The sequence below is a fragment of the Periplaneta americana genome, chromosome 13, assembly GCF_040183065.1.
Source record: "Periplaneta americana isolate PAMFEO1 chromosome 13, P.americana_PAMFEO1_priV1, whole genome shotgun sequence".
Classification (NCBI taxonomy): domain Eukaryota; kingdom Metazoa; phylum Arthropoda; class Insecta; order Blattodea; family Blattidae; genus Periplaneta; species Periplaneta americana.
The window spans coordinates 105854898-105869606 of NC_091129.1; the positions used below are offsets into that span (position 1 = coordinate 105854898).

General features: G+C 36.0%; 1 protein-coding gene across 5 annotated transcripts in view; it reads left to right on the forward strand.

The window, feature by feature from the left end:
* Positions 1 to 14709, forward strand: part of enok (enoki mushroom) — a 300499-nt gene that overhangs the window by 166491 nt on the left and 119299 nt on the right. The window lies entirely within an intron of this gene.

Here is a 14709-nt window from a genome sequence, read left to right on the forward strand (position 1 = left end):
CTCGACCATTCTAGAAAGGTGTATCCATTCTCGTGTTATACTTATGTACTTTGAATACGTCTGCTGTAACTTTCAAATTCTTCTCTTGAGCCGTTCGTGATGAATGTCGACTGTGAATGAAAACAATACTAAGGATGCGGTTAATAAGTTGCCCCCAAACTCCGCGCATAGTTAGATCTCCACAAAATTTAGGTGTAAAAACTATACTAGTCTACCATGATAATTTTAAGGATGTAAAAACTTACTTGGAATGTTGCATTGTGAAATACCGGCGCGTATTTGGAAAGAGCAGTTTAGTTGCCTTTTTCCGTTAATTTTATTCTTTCATTTGACATGCGATATAGGCCTAAGGTCGTGCATACAACGTGCTGAAGTCACTTGATTGAAAATCATCTACCCAAGGCTGAAGGTTTCTCAGCTTTTTGATAGTCTTTTATTTATCGCGACCTTACGGCTAGGATGGGCAGCTAATTACACATGCACGCACACACATATTTCAGTCGACTGTGAATATCCACGTGTATAGTTTGGGGATGGGTTTGGTTATGAGTGCTCTTGCACAGTTCTCTAGTAAGTTATTACTACTGTCTCTACCACTACTACTAATAATAACTATACAATATAGGCCTACAGTAAGTCTATTAATGTAATAATTTAGTAATCTGTCGATGTAGCAATAAGGAACAGTTTGTAGAAAAGTTTCGCCGAAGAAATGAACGAAATCATGCTGATTTATGATATTATGAAACAAGAAAAGAAATGGATTTAAGTTACGAAATCAACATTTTCCTTACAGTAATTTTATAGGAGTGTTAAGAACCTCGGACGAATCTTAAAATAAATATCGTATACTGTAATTATTGAGGAATGCAATCCGACAATGTACTCATAGTTGGAATTGAATATCTTGTAGAATTTGTGTATCGAAAGGCAAGGTTTCTATTATTTCATTTTCACATTCTTTTTCGCACCATAAAGGCCCTACGGTATATTTCAAGACATGGTGATGATTATTGCGATGGGAGTGGTTATCATGAGACCATAGGAATTGTTCTACTGAGAGGACTGAAAAATTGTCTTAACTAATACCAGGACAACTTTTTTCAACAAAATACAGCTGTGGTAGAGTCAGTATGTAGAATTAAATAAGTTTATTACAGTTCGAAACTGATAAATACTTGAGAAATTATCCTATAATATGAGATTATTATTATTATTATTATTATTATTATTATTATTATTATTATTATTGTTGTTGTTGTTGTATTTTAATACACCTACTAGTGAAGCAAGCAAGATAAACTCATAGCAGCGTTTACACTAATGGTAATTCTTTTTCTGAGTTAGTCGCTGCGTAGGTGGGCACCCCTACTATGGATTTTTTAAGTGCGTCATCCTCTGTATTGATTCATTGTACTGAGTGGGCTGTGTGTCTGTGCCGGCTGTCGGACTGTCACGACTGTCATTCACGTGTGTGTGTGTCCCACCTGCCTGCGATTACTGATATCGGAACGATCTATTGTATTTACCCGTTTGTTCAAATATGTACGTACAACTTGTTCGTAGGTTCTCAGCCTTGTAAAAGTGTGCCGAGTAAATACTGTACTGCAGTGGTGAAGGAAGTCTCAGACTTTAACTTCTCTTCCTTTATGCTTCCATGCGTCTCTCAACCTCGAGGTGGTGTATCACTGATAGAATCGGAAAATTGAATTCTTGGTTTATGAGACCTTTACCGAGGCTCTCATATTGTTTTATTTTGCATTAGCGACTGTACTAAATGCAGCACGCTGAGTAGATGTCCGCGTTTAGTTTAATTACGCCTTTCCAATTCATCATGTTTTATTGGTAGATATATGCTAAGAATTAACATCCCGGGTTAGATTCCCGCCAAGAGAAAAGGCGATTTATTTTCGTCTTATAAAGAATTTGTGAGTTCTTACTACTTTGCGTTATAGTCGTAAAATTACCCAATAAAGATACGGAAATACTTATTAATCATAAAAGACAAGGAAAGATGAACTTATTGTCCATAACTATGTATTTAGTCCAAAGGATTGCCACAGTGACAGCTATTGTTTACCGATGACAGCTATTGTTGCTGTAATGTCGAAATATGCAATAATGAGTTTCTTAAACTTTTCCTTGTTTTAATTTGTATTAAATAAATAAATAAGTAGATAAATGAACTATGTTTCAGAACTAAATAAATCCAATGTTGAAATGAGTAGGTGTAAACTATATTTACTTCAGTGAGAGCAAAATATTTTTCTTCATCGATTAGTAACATTGTAGAAAGATTTGAAGTCTGAGAACGCTGTTACATTACTGAGCGAAAACACGTACGTCTCTAAAGACTTTAAAATATGTATGCGTATTATTTTGTCGTTGAGTTAGGTAAATTCTGATATATAATTATATATGTATAACTTTCAAACTAAAAATAGGAAAGCTACAAGCAATGTTCTATACTTATATATCACATGGTATTAGGCGTATACTGTGTATAAATTTGTGAAAAAGACATCTGGTATGCTTTATTTATAGGCAACCTCGAAATTTGAGGAAGCAATAAAATAAATAAATAAATAAATATGCAATTTATGAATTATGGTGTGTCTAAATGATTTTAAGGCATATCTTTTGAATAATAATACAGAAAATGAACTACAAACGTTATCATTCGCACGTGATAATGGAACTGAATTGTCACGAGACACGTACAGCGTGTAATGTGAAAGTATGTGTCACTTTCATGATACCATTTTTATATTAATTTGCTCTAAGTATAGCTTCCATTGAACTTCGTGAGTTCGTACTTTTCCTGTGGCCTTTACCTTTACTTCTAAATGGAAACTAGCACTTAGTAGTCTGCTTCCTCCCTCCCGAAATAATCTCGTTCTTGTAATTCCGGCTATAATAACTCAAATAATAGTGAATGTTAGCGTTTAAAATTATGTTTAAGTTTGATATCGTGGGAGAGTGGTTATGATGAGTGAAAGGTTATGTTTTTTTGAATCCGGATGTCAGGTAAGCGAGGTCTGATCTGAATCAAAGTTTCCATTAGACCTATCCTTTACTCGATTTCCATCCCTGGATTATGTGGAGATACGAAGTGGATGTTGTGTGGAAAAAGCATAAGTAGAGAAGAATACGTTAAAATAAATAAGTAGGATTGTTTGAAGAAATAAGTAACAAGGTAGTGAGCATCATGTGAACAAATAGACCTTAGTATACCTAAGGTGAAGTATAGATTATCTGTAAGAAGTAATGTTTGTGTGAGAAAGTAAATGAAGGTTATATGGAGGATGCTTAAGAACTAAGTAAAATTATGCGGAGAAAGGAATACGTGAAAATAATATTATAAATAAAAATAATTTGAATATGTGGAATATTGAGTGCGAAAGGTATTTAAGTATGTGTAAATTAAATCAAATAAGTATTGATATTTTTAAATACTGTAGAACTTCTTTTAGAAACTTCCCTTGTGTTTTTCTGAGGTAGGAGAATTTTATATTTGAAGGAACAGCCGGGATGCCCACTCCAAGACGTGTAGGGCATATCAACGCAATTACTTTTGACTTGTGCTAGTCAACAACGCGCTCACACTCCACTGCACAGCAGCCGGAAGTCCAGCCTCTTCCAAACAAAGAGCGTGTCCTTCAGACGCGGGTTGAATCTCCAGTCCCTCTCCCTTGTTTTGATTTTTTAAGACAGCGCTTGAAGCATCGTAGCTTCACTTACACCACTCGTTGCGTGTGGCCGAAACAATTAGATTTGCTGGAACCCGATGCAGTTGCTGTGATTTTAGCTTAACGTCTCACAGTTCACATGACTACCCCTGCTTCTCCCGTCATCAAAGCATTTTAAATCTATGCTTCACCTACTTGCACGCGTTTTCGCGTGACCACTTTCGCCATTATTTAAGTTGGTTAGCTGCTAGAGTGGCGCTTATCGTCGTGAACTCGTAAATGTTAGTTCACTCATTAAATAGTTTTTTTGAATTTTATATCAATAAGTTCATAAGGTTCGAAAACCAGATTATGATTGTCGGACTATACCTATCAGTCTTTCAAAGAATTCGCTATAGGATTCTGAGAAATTGTTTATTTTTAATAAAATTATTTCGGTTATTTTAGTTGGCGGTGTCAGTCTATTATAATTGCCATTTTACCTACAAAGCTGAAAATGTTTCTTCACAGATTTAGGTAACAAATTTTTATATCCGTACAAAGTGTTCTACCAGCACACTTACTAAAGTCTTCATCAATAACGACAAATTTAAAAATAACAAGCTTTAGTACTTCACTAATAGACGTAGTATAATATAGTCGCTATTTGTTAGAGTTCCAGTAAAAGTGAGGGAGTTACAGTGAGTGAGGAGAGCGTAATTGTGGAATTGCGGTGAGTGATAAGTGTGTGTGTGTGTGTGTGTGTGTGTGTGTGTGTGTGTGTGCAGTTGTAGTGAAAGTGCAATGAGCTACAGAGCCAGTCCATTCAGCTTTAGTAATCGAGTAATGAGTTAGATTTACAGTGAAAGTGAGTTAACATTGCATGCACAGTGAGTAAATGTGTAAGTGCTGTGTGTGTGTGTGTGTGTGTGCGTGTGCGCAATATTTTTCCATCTTGTCGATCAAGATACAGTATTATTTTGGCTTTCTATATACAACATAATTTTTTTGTGTAAATCATGACGAATATGTTCGTCGTATTTCTTTTCGTTGTGGGGAGGGGGACATCAGTTGGCGAAAGCAAACCGATTGACAACGTAATCATAGGCAACCGTTTTAATAAGCTGTAATTAGTTCGGTCTGTGTGTGCAGTGAACAGAGTTCGTTCTGGAAGATGTGCGTTCAGAGTACGTGGAAGCTTACTTCCTACACTTGGTATTCAGGACATGGGGCCCAGTAGTGGGAGCAGATATGCTGAAATGTTTGGTGGAGAACAATGAGAATTCGCAAAGCAGGAAGGAAAAATACTGTTAGAGGCAAATGCCTTCCTATAGTTTCGACTGGTTGATGCAACTGTTTTTCTTTGTTTGGCCCTGCTTGTTTATTGTTTATTGACATTCCGCTATGCGACGTACGGGAGTTCGACACACGTGTGCGCGGTGTCATCTCAAGGAGCGTGTTTACCATACTTAGTATAGGTTTACAAAGCTTGAATGGGAGATTTGCGTGTTACTGTAGTACTGGCTTAGTTGCATACGGTGATTGACTTCTTATGCGATTAAGTCTTTAATTTTCCGCAAAAAGTTGCGTGTAAGTAATACAATTTTGGATTCGATTCAGTAGTCCAAATATTTGAATTTGATTTTACTTTCTTATTCAGGTAAAATAGAAAAATATAATTTAGGAGTTCGATAAGACTGTAGTGTGCCACAGCTTTTATTGAAATATATATGATAGTACTAGACAATGAATACAAAAGTCAGAATTTTATTTATATAATTTAAATGAAAAGGAATATGTAATGACACTAATTTTCGCTGATGATCAAGTAATTAGTTCCAACTCTAAAAACAACTTGCACAAATCAATATGAGTTAAATATAATAGCAAAGGAATACGATATCTACAAACAAAAGTAATGTGATGGCGTTTTTGGGTAAATACCACGTAAGATCCAAGATTGTAATAGAGAAGGGTACTGTAGATCATGTAAACGAGTTTAAATGTTTAGAATGTGCTGTGTCTCATATGGCTAACCTTGACAAAAAAAAAAAAAAAACTTTTTTAATAGCAGGATATTTAGGTATTAAAATTAGGCTACAAAGAACACTATTCTAAAGTTTTTGAAAAACAACGTTTGTTCCAAAGTTACCGTATGGTATCGGAATTTGGATTTTAAATGGTAATGACAAAACTAGACTTGAGTCAAGTGAAATGAGGTTCCTAAGAAATACTGCAGGATACAGAGGAACAGATCATAAAAGGAATGCAGATATCTTAGAAGAATTAGAAATATTTCAGATAAACGAGAGAGTAAAGCAATACAGAAATAATTGGTTATCCTACGTACAAAGAATGCAACCGACTAGACTACCACATCGGTTTTTTGAATTACAGACCGATTGGTAGAAGTTACACTGGGCGGCCAAGAAAACGATGGACAGAACACAAGGTCTAATATAGACTGCTACAGGTGAAGTTGCCTAATGCATGAAGAGTGATGATTATGACGACTTTCTCATTATGGAAGTGCTAAGATGAACTTTATTGATGCTGTTAAATATCGACTTCGAGATGTTTACGGAATTAAATTTTCTTAACATCCTTATAATCGAAAAAATGGTTTCGAGCATGCCATATGTTAATCTGTCTGTTTGCATGTATAGCAATTTAACTGTTGGTCGGAGTTTGTTCGTATTCACTTTCATTATCTACGACTATGCTATAAATATAATGATACACATAATGACACATAATATTGTTTGGTAACATATTAATGGTCCCGCGCCTTGGCTGTGTGGTCTAAGGGTGACATGACTTGTACTAGCAATCCGGAACGTGCACTGGTTCGAGTCTTCATTGGGAAAGAAATGTTCTCTGGAAATTTCAGTGTACGGGACCTATGTCCACCCAGCATCGAGGTGAATTTGGGAAGCTGTCTCACTTGACGATAGATAAATGTATCAGAGGAAGAAAATTGCTTGTATACATCTGAAATCTGATTAGTGACACTAGTCAGCGATGTATGCAATTTAGGTGTAAGAAACTGGCCATCCTATGCCATTATCTCCTGGCTTAAATGCCTCATGAATGATACCTTATTGGTATCACTTATGAGGTTCAAACCTGTCTTCGGGCAGATGACTAAACAACAACGAGTAGTGAATTCCGGTTTCGTAAGCTTGACAGCTAGGGGGATCATGCCGACCGCACGTTACTTCCATTCTGGTTGGATAATGGTTCACCTCTGCTGAGGCACGTGGGCATGAGTCCAGCAGTCGGCTTGGTCCTTCGTGGGTTGTCGCGCCGTCGATTGTCAAAATATAAATTAACTTTATTATTGTTTAGTTATTTAATCCAAATTAAAATTGCGATTTTCTCGACCACTTGAAGCACAGAAAAAGTTATTGGAAAAGACTACACATGTAGTAGGAATAGGTTCCTCTTTGTTGAAGGATTTACGGTCACTAGTTATTATCGCTGATCACATAGGCTAATCAGATTGATCAGCCTAATGGACTTACAAGACAACCACTTTTATCAATTATTTCACTATGCTGCCATCTAGTGACTGCAAACGAAGTCTCGTGTAAACCTTTATGGAATTGCATGGAACAACTTTACTATACTTCCATCTAGCGGTCGTTATCAAAAATGCCTTTTCGACAGTGGGGGGGCTCTGTTGTTTTTTTCGTTTTATGTTGCAATTTTATAATGGCCAATCTGATTTATGAGATCAGGGCTATTATTCATGAGCAAATGTCCACAGAAGAAGTTGTTTTTACAGATTTCATCTCAGTTCGTAAAACTGTTGGTTATTTGACAAGTATGACATGTATTCTAGAATACTGTTACATACAACTAATAATATCTTTCCATTTAATGACTTTGAAATACTGATTTTCTTTTTCAAATATTTATATATTTTCTAATATTTATTCGGTCACTTATTCATTACTTTATTAATTTAGCCTATTGGTCAAGTCATTATTTATTTCTTTTATTTAAGCATCTTTTCCTCCTACTGCTTTCATATTTATATTTTTATAATTTTATTCAATTAGTAAATATCGAAACAATTCTAATGAATTGTCCACTCATTATGTAAGTGCGGTTAAATACATTTATATCTGGTATGAAAGAAAACTTGGAAGCATATACTCTCAAGTTGCATCTGTACTACATAGTTAGATTTATTTTGCTCTTGATATTTCGCAACGGATCGGGACAAGATGGGTATTGATCCACGAAAAAAACACCTCGTGGACATTCTTCAGCGTAACGGTAGTCTGTGACACACAGGTTGGGTTTATAGCACGCATCAGAATTCGGTTACATTGTAATTTTGATTGAGTGCCAACTGACACCGCGGTGTCTTTTTTTTATGCGCCTTGCCAAGGTTTCGCAACCTTTCGCCATGTTATCGTCGCACCGAGCCGTTTAGCACTCGCAATATAGCTGCAAGTGTGAATCCGCCCTCAAGCTTGGCGCGTGGAGCACGCATGGGCCGCCTCCCATGCGCCCCCCTCACCGGAGATACAGTGGCTGACTCCAACGACATGTAGGGGTGTACATACAACTTGCCTTCTTGGTTGGGGTTAAAATTATTCACTTCACTGTCAGAGAACAATCCTGTTCTTTGTTTCATACTTATACAATCTAAAAAATGTAACTTGAGTGTCACAGTTACAAAGAGAAGTACAGAAAAAAAGTGAATCTGGAATTTCATTAAGTAATGAGGTTCGTGAATTTTGTACTGATCAGAATTCTGAGGGTGAAGGTAATTAAACCAAGTCAAAATTGAAGTTTTCGAAATAGTTTTCTTTATGAGTGGTGAGATAATTAATTTTAAAAATTAAGAACTAAGTGATCTGAGGATATTTAAATCTGAATTGAATAAATAATTTTAAAATGACAGGAGTAGAACTATTGAGTAAAATGAACAAAAAAATTAAAATTGACTATATTAATAAAGGAAAAAATTACAGTATCATGTCTTTATATTCTCACGTTATAAATTATATAACAGGACCAACACCGGCTCTTACTAGCGTACACATCCCGTGTTCTGAATTATAAGCAAATAGGTATTAGTGCAGTATATAGATGGCAACAATGCAACTCTCGTTCACGTAACAGTAGCGGTTGAGTCGCAGAATTATGTACGTAACTGCACGAAAGGTCCAGTAATCTAATACGTCACAGAGGGACATTGGTGACTGCATTTTCTCCTTTCCGCTCTAGTTTTGCTTCCGACTTGCTTCTACCGTTCCCGAATGTATGGTTGCCACGTCTTCTTGTCACATAGTTATTACTGAACTTCAATAATATTACGGTCAAACCGTCGAAGGACACGTTTGTTGGTATTTGTTCTATAGAATCCTCTGAAATTACCTCTCCAACGTCTCTCTTTTTCCTGGAATACTCATTCCAGAATTCAACTAAAAATGCTACTTTTCTTAAACTCGTTCACAAAAGACCACAATGATATTAAACTTTGTTTGTCACTGCCCTAATTCTCTCAAATGGACCCTCTTTAGTCTCCTTCCACCCTATATTACAAGCAACAACATTTTCTAAATGATTTCAAGTTTTTGAATATTTATAGCCTACGAAGTGTGGCGGATCGTCGAAATAACACAGGAAGAAATTTAGAAATAGTTTTTATCACATTTTAAAATGTTTAATAATGGCTTTTTTAAATTTTAGCGTTTTCAATAATTAACATTCTTTGGTTCCTAATGGGTTTTTTCCGAGGTTTTCCCCAACCGTAAGGTGAATGCCAGGTAATCTATGGCGAATCCTCTGCCTTATTTCGCCAAATACCATCTCGCTATCACCAATCTTATCGACGCTAAATAACCTAGTAGTTGATACAGCATCGTTAAATAACCAACTACAATTTAAAAAAATCTATAGCTCACTTGTGCTATAAGCTTAGGAAACTGCTCTAAATTGAAAGTGTATTTAGGAAACTGTTCTAAATTGAAAATGTGATATTATTTTCCATCGTTTTTAACTGATTATATTAATTATTTAATTTTACAAAAAGTGTTCATACAACTGTAATAAATTATCTCTTTGTATGCTTAATATCTCATTTATGAACACTGTTGAATTTGGCCTTACTTGAATGAATTCAATTAAAGTAATCGCATATATACAGAAATTAGGCCTATGTGTACAAGAGTGTTAAAATTTTGTTTCTAACTGTGTAACCTGTCATGGAAGGGTCAGAACTCAATAGTGTCATAAGATTAGGATGTATAAAACTGTGACATGAAACCACTTTTAGTGCCCGAGGTTGCGGGTTCGATCCCGGCCCAAGTCGATGACATTTAAGTGTGCTTAAATGCGATTGGTTCATGTCAGTAGATTTACGGGCATGTAAAAGAACTGCGGGACAAAATTCCGGCACACCGGCGACGCTGATATAACCTCGGCAGTTGCGAGCGTCGTTAAATAAAACAATTAAAAAAACCGCTTTTAAATTAAAATACGGTTTCATGAAATTCACAATTAGTTAATATTTTTTACTGAGTTGTAAATGAAGTACATTGAAATTTATGCATTGCTTTTCTGTTTCAGGTAAGAGATATTTCGCACGATAGCACAGACTTCAAGCAACTGTTAATATTGGAGCTAACGTAAGTCTTGAACTCGCAGCTGTGAGTTTTGCATTTTTTAAGGCTTACATTTAAGGGCATCTGGACTTCAATATCTGACTACATAACTGATCGTTAAGATTATGGATCATAATATTTGTGGGATGATTTTAAGGAACTGTGCAAAATTTTTATGATGTTTTCTTCCAAAGATTTAGGGAGTCGATAAGGACACAGTGTGGAAGAAGTCAGAAAAGGTCCGAAAATCAGAACATTTTCAAAATCGCAGAAACTTTGTGTAAAATATGCTAAAGTTACAGTGATTCACAACGATAAAAATGTTGAGGTTTAAGGCATTTGCTGCGGTTAGTTAATCGACAGTTTTAAAGTGTTTATACTGTGCCTTAGGGAAATGTTCCATCTGTGAAAATGTATCAATATAAATGTTATACAAATTATTGATATTTATTTAATTATATGTAGAGAGAAAGGTTGAAGAGACAGAGACACCTTTGGAGAGTTAGGTTCTGTATTGTGTGGGTTTAAATGCTCTAACAGGACCGTCAGCAATAAATATCCTGTGAACAAAATTAGGTTTATATAAGCTTATCTTGTGGGTCAAGGTTAGCAACACACGTACTAGCATTAGACTTTTACCAACATAGTAAAATATGCAGCCGTAATCTTGCCTAATGTGATTTTGCGTGTTGAGACATGTCCACCGGTCCGTGAGCTGTGCACGGATCTGTAGAGATGAGTGTTTAGTCTGCATAACTGCAAGGTTCTTCAACTTCAGCCCGGTGAGCACGGAATGGCTATTGATAGAACAGCCCCTACATTTAGCTTCTTTTTTTTTCTCGTGTATGTGGATATTTTTCCATACTTCTCACATTGTTTTTAAATCTGCATCATTTGTTTTCATGAACTTTAATAATAAATACATGTTTTCTTCTCTCCCCCCCCACCCTTGTGGGGTATTGTTGCGTATTTCACATACATTTGATATTCCGTCTTTTATTGGGTTTTCAAAAAATGTTTTCCTACTCATTTGTATTACAATACCTGCTAATGTTCTTGAATAGTCGATCTTTTCGACATTTGCTTTAGATTTTAATTTGTTGTGGATTAGTATCTGGTTTAGTCGATAATACGCGATTTTAAGAATTTATTATCTGTGTAAATTATGCATTTCTTATCGCTTGCTACTTTTATCTCTTATATTGTCCAATTTGCAATTTCCATTTAGGCTAATGAGAGTGAAACACATATGATCTTTTAAAATTAGTGAATTCTTTTGTCATCTTATTTTAGTCCCGAACGTTATTATGTCGTGATTCACACAATTAACTTTTTTCTGTTTTTTTTTAATCTGAAATATTTTCGCTTTACACTATGTTGATACGGCGACGTCATCCAAGCGCGCTACATCACTCAAGCGATATTATTCGTACACAAATGAGAGTGATTAATAAATCCGTGGAGTATAAAGACTGAAATACTAATTTAACACAGTCTAATTCTAAAGTACTTAACTGCGGTATTAATTTCGAATGAATGCATTTATCTGCAATGAAATATTCATTAGAATTTTAAACAATCTATTCGCGTCATGTTGATGTGCGAATCGTTTCGAATTGCATTATCTCGCGATTAGGACCTTCGAATGAGAAAATAGTTACGAAGTAATAAAGAAGAAGGTTCCGCCTTGTTAAATTTAAATGCATGGAGTAAAGAGAAATGAAAAGAAATATCAAAATTTTATTTTCAGGCCCAGACATCCTTACAATCCCAACCATGCTTACAATAGTAATCACGAACAGCATAACGTTTCATGTAATTAATATTCTTTATCAATGAGTTCTATAATCATAAACTTGAATATACATTGCGTTTTTTCAGCTTGCAGCCGCGGCCACGCGGGAACTCTAACCGTCTCAGATACCGGTTTATCGATATTTTTAAATTAGTTATTTAACGACGCTGTATCAACTACTAGGTTATTTAGCATCGATGGGATTAGTGATAGCGAAATGATATTTGGAGAGATGAGGTCGAGGTTTCGCCATAGATTACCTGACATTCGCCTTACGGTTGAGGAAAACCTCGTTAAAAACTCAACCAGGTAGTCAGCCCAAACGGGAATCGACTCACGCACGAGCCCAACCCCAGAACAGGAAGCATATTTTATCGATAATCCTCCCCGCACATTTTTACTCGTACGAAACTCACATTTACTCGCACACACAGTTCTTCATCCGCAATTCTTCTAAAATCTGTCCTGATATTTTCTTTTAAGTTCTTTTATAGTGCACGGGTTATCCCACAGAAAGGGTACGGCAGTTCAATGTTTACTTACTTACAAATGGCTTTTAAGGAACCAGAGGTTTATTGCCGCCCTTACATAAGCCCGCCATTGATCCCTATCCTGAGCAAGATCAATCCAGTCCCTAGCATCATATCCCACCTTTCTCAAATCCATTTTAATATCCTCCCATATACGTCTCGGCCTCCCCAAAGGTCTTTTTTCCCGCATGTCTTCCGACTAATACTCTGTATACATTTCTGGATTCTCCCATACGTGCTCCATGACCTGCCCATATCAAACTTCCGGATTTGATGTTCCTAAATTATGTTAGGTGAAGAATACATGCATCTAAAATTTAATATTCGCTAATAACAATGTGTGTATGTAGATATGTGTCTAATGCCTACCCACTTCACTTGCGTGATTCGGGTTCCACATATTGCGAATAGATGGCAGGACTGCGACCCATTTTCAAGTTGGAATGGGTGAGGATGATGAAGGTAGGGAAAGGAGAAGTGGAAACCCAGTGTCGGCACCTAGCCTACTTCTGTCGAATAGCACCAAAGAGGGCCGCCAGGCTTAACGTCCCCATCCGACGGACGAATCACTATCAACAGTGACATATACACTGCGAAGACATTTGGGATTTAACCCAGGCATATTAGTGCACAATTTACTGATCAGAATTTGTGCACCGCCATCTCCCCTAGTCCTAAGGTAGACATTTTAGACAAAAATGTCTGACCCCTCCGTGAATAGAACCTGAGCCGTCTAGTCTGGAGGAAGACGCGCTACCATACAGCTAACTCGACGGACCTAGTAACAAAGTGCTTTCATACATTTTTAAAATTTGAAACTATTAGAGTTAAATAGATGAGGGTATTTGTTCATTAATTTATAACAAATTAATGAACAAATTCCCCTAATCTATTTTGTTATAAATTCTAGGGCCGATATTACTACTATGATTGAAAGCAGTGCTCGTTAAACACTTGGGTACAAACAAACATATTGTACCCATGCATTTGATTTCGTGTTTGTGAGACTATGGTCTGAAATATGTGCGATTTTTATGTGTAAAATTTAATAATCAACATCACACAGGATCAATCTTGAAATCGAATCGAATGACTCACAGTCGCTTTCTTGTTGTATTGAATAAAGAGATGGGTGAATTGTTTCCTAGGAGAGCTGCTGCATGCCATAGAAACATTATCTTCAAACAACGGGAAACTAGTGGATCGGGTTATTTCTCTGGGACGAATAGCATACAATTTCAAAATAGAAATGCGTCCTATAAATGAAATGAATACCCCACCCCCGGAATAAGAATCTAACTCGACTTGTGAAAACATGTGCCTTAGACCGTTATTCCGGAGAAATATTGAAATAATTGAATGGAATGGATACCAGCGCTTGTATTTCGCTTTCTCTCTAAGTTTGTTGTTTTTAAGCGAGAGAGCTATTCTTTGGTGTAGTTATTGTTGGGTAGTTATGAAGGGCTGAAGAGTAAGAGACAAAACGCTAGTCTTTTTATACTGTTCTGGGGGAAGAAAGCACCGATTTATATGGCAATTATAACTGCTGTGTGTGAAAACACAGTTTAGTTCATACAAATAATTCAGTTGTATTTAAGTGGAATACATGCTCTCATATTTTGCGGCGTCGAGTCTTTGTCATATCATCATAATGTGTTCTAAACCTATCGAAACTTTCGTAATGGCGACCAGAATTAAAGCAAGATTTTTGAACATGTGGATGAAGAAGAGGGGATTGCAAGCAAAATAATTTTTACACCATTGATTTTTTGTAGTTTTCTTTTCTCCATGCATTTCTCGACGTCAACAATCTACGCTATAGGTATGTTACAGTCGACCTTCATTCATCGATACTATTTTGTATTTATTGATTTCCGTGTCATTACCAGAATGAACTTTGAATATATCACTTTTCAGTATATCTTTTCACCACTTCTTAACAACTCGATTCTTCTATCATTTGCGAATTACATTAATGTTTATAGTTTGTTTTCTTAAATCCTTATTCAAAAGACATATAAATGATATAACTCGATTCTTTTATCATTTGCGAATTACATTAATGTTTATAGTTTGTTTTCTTAAATCAATAT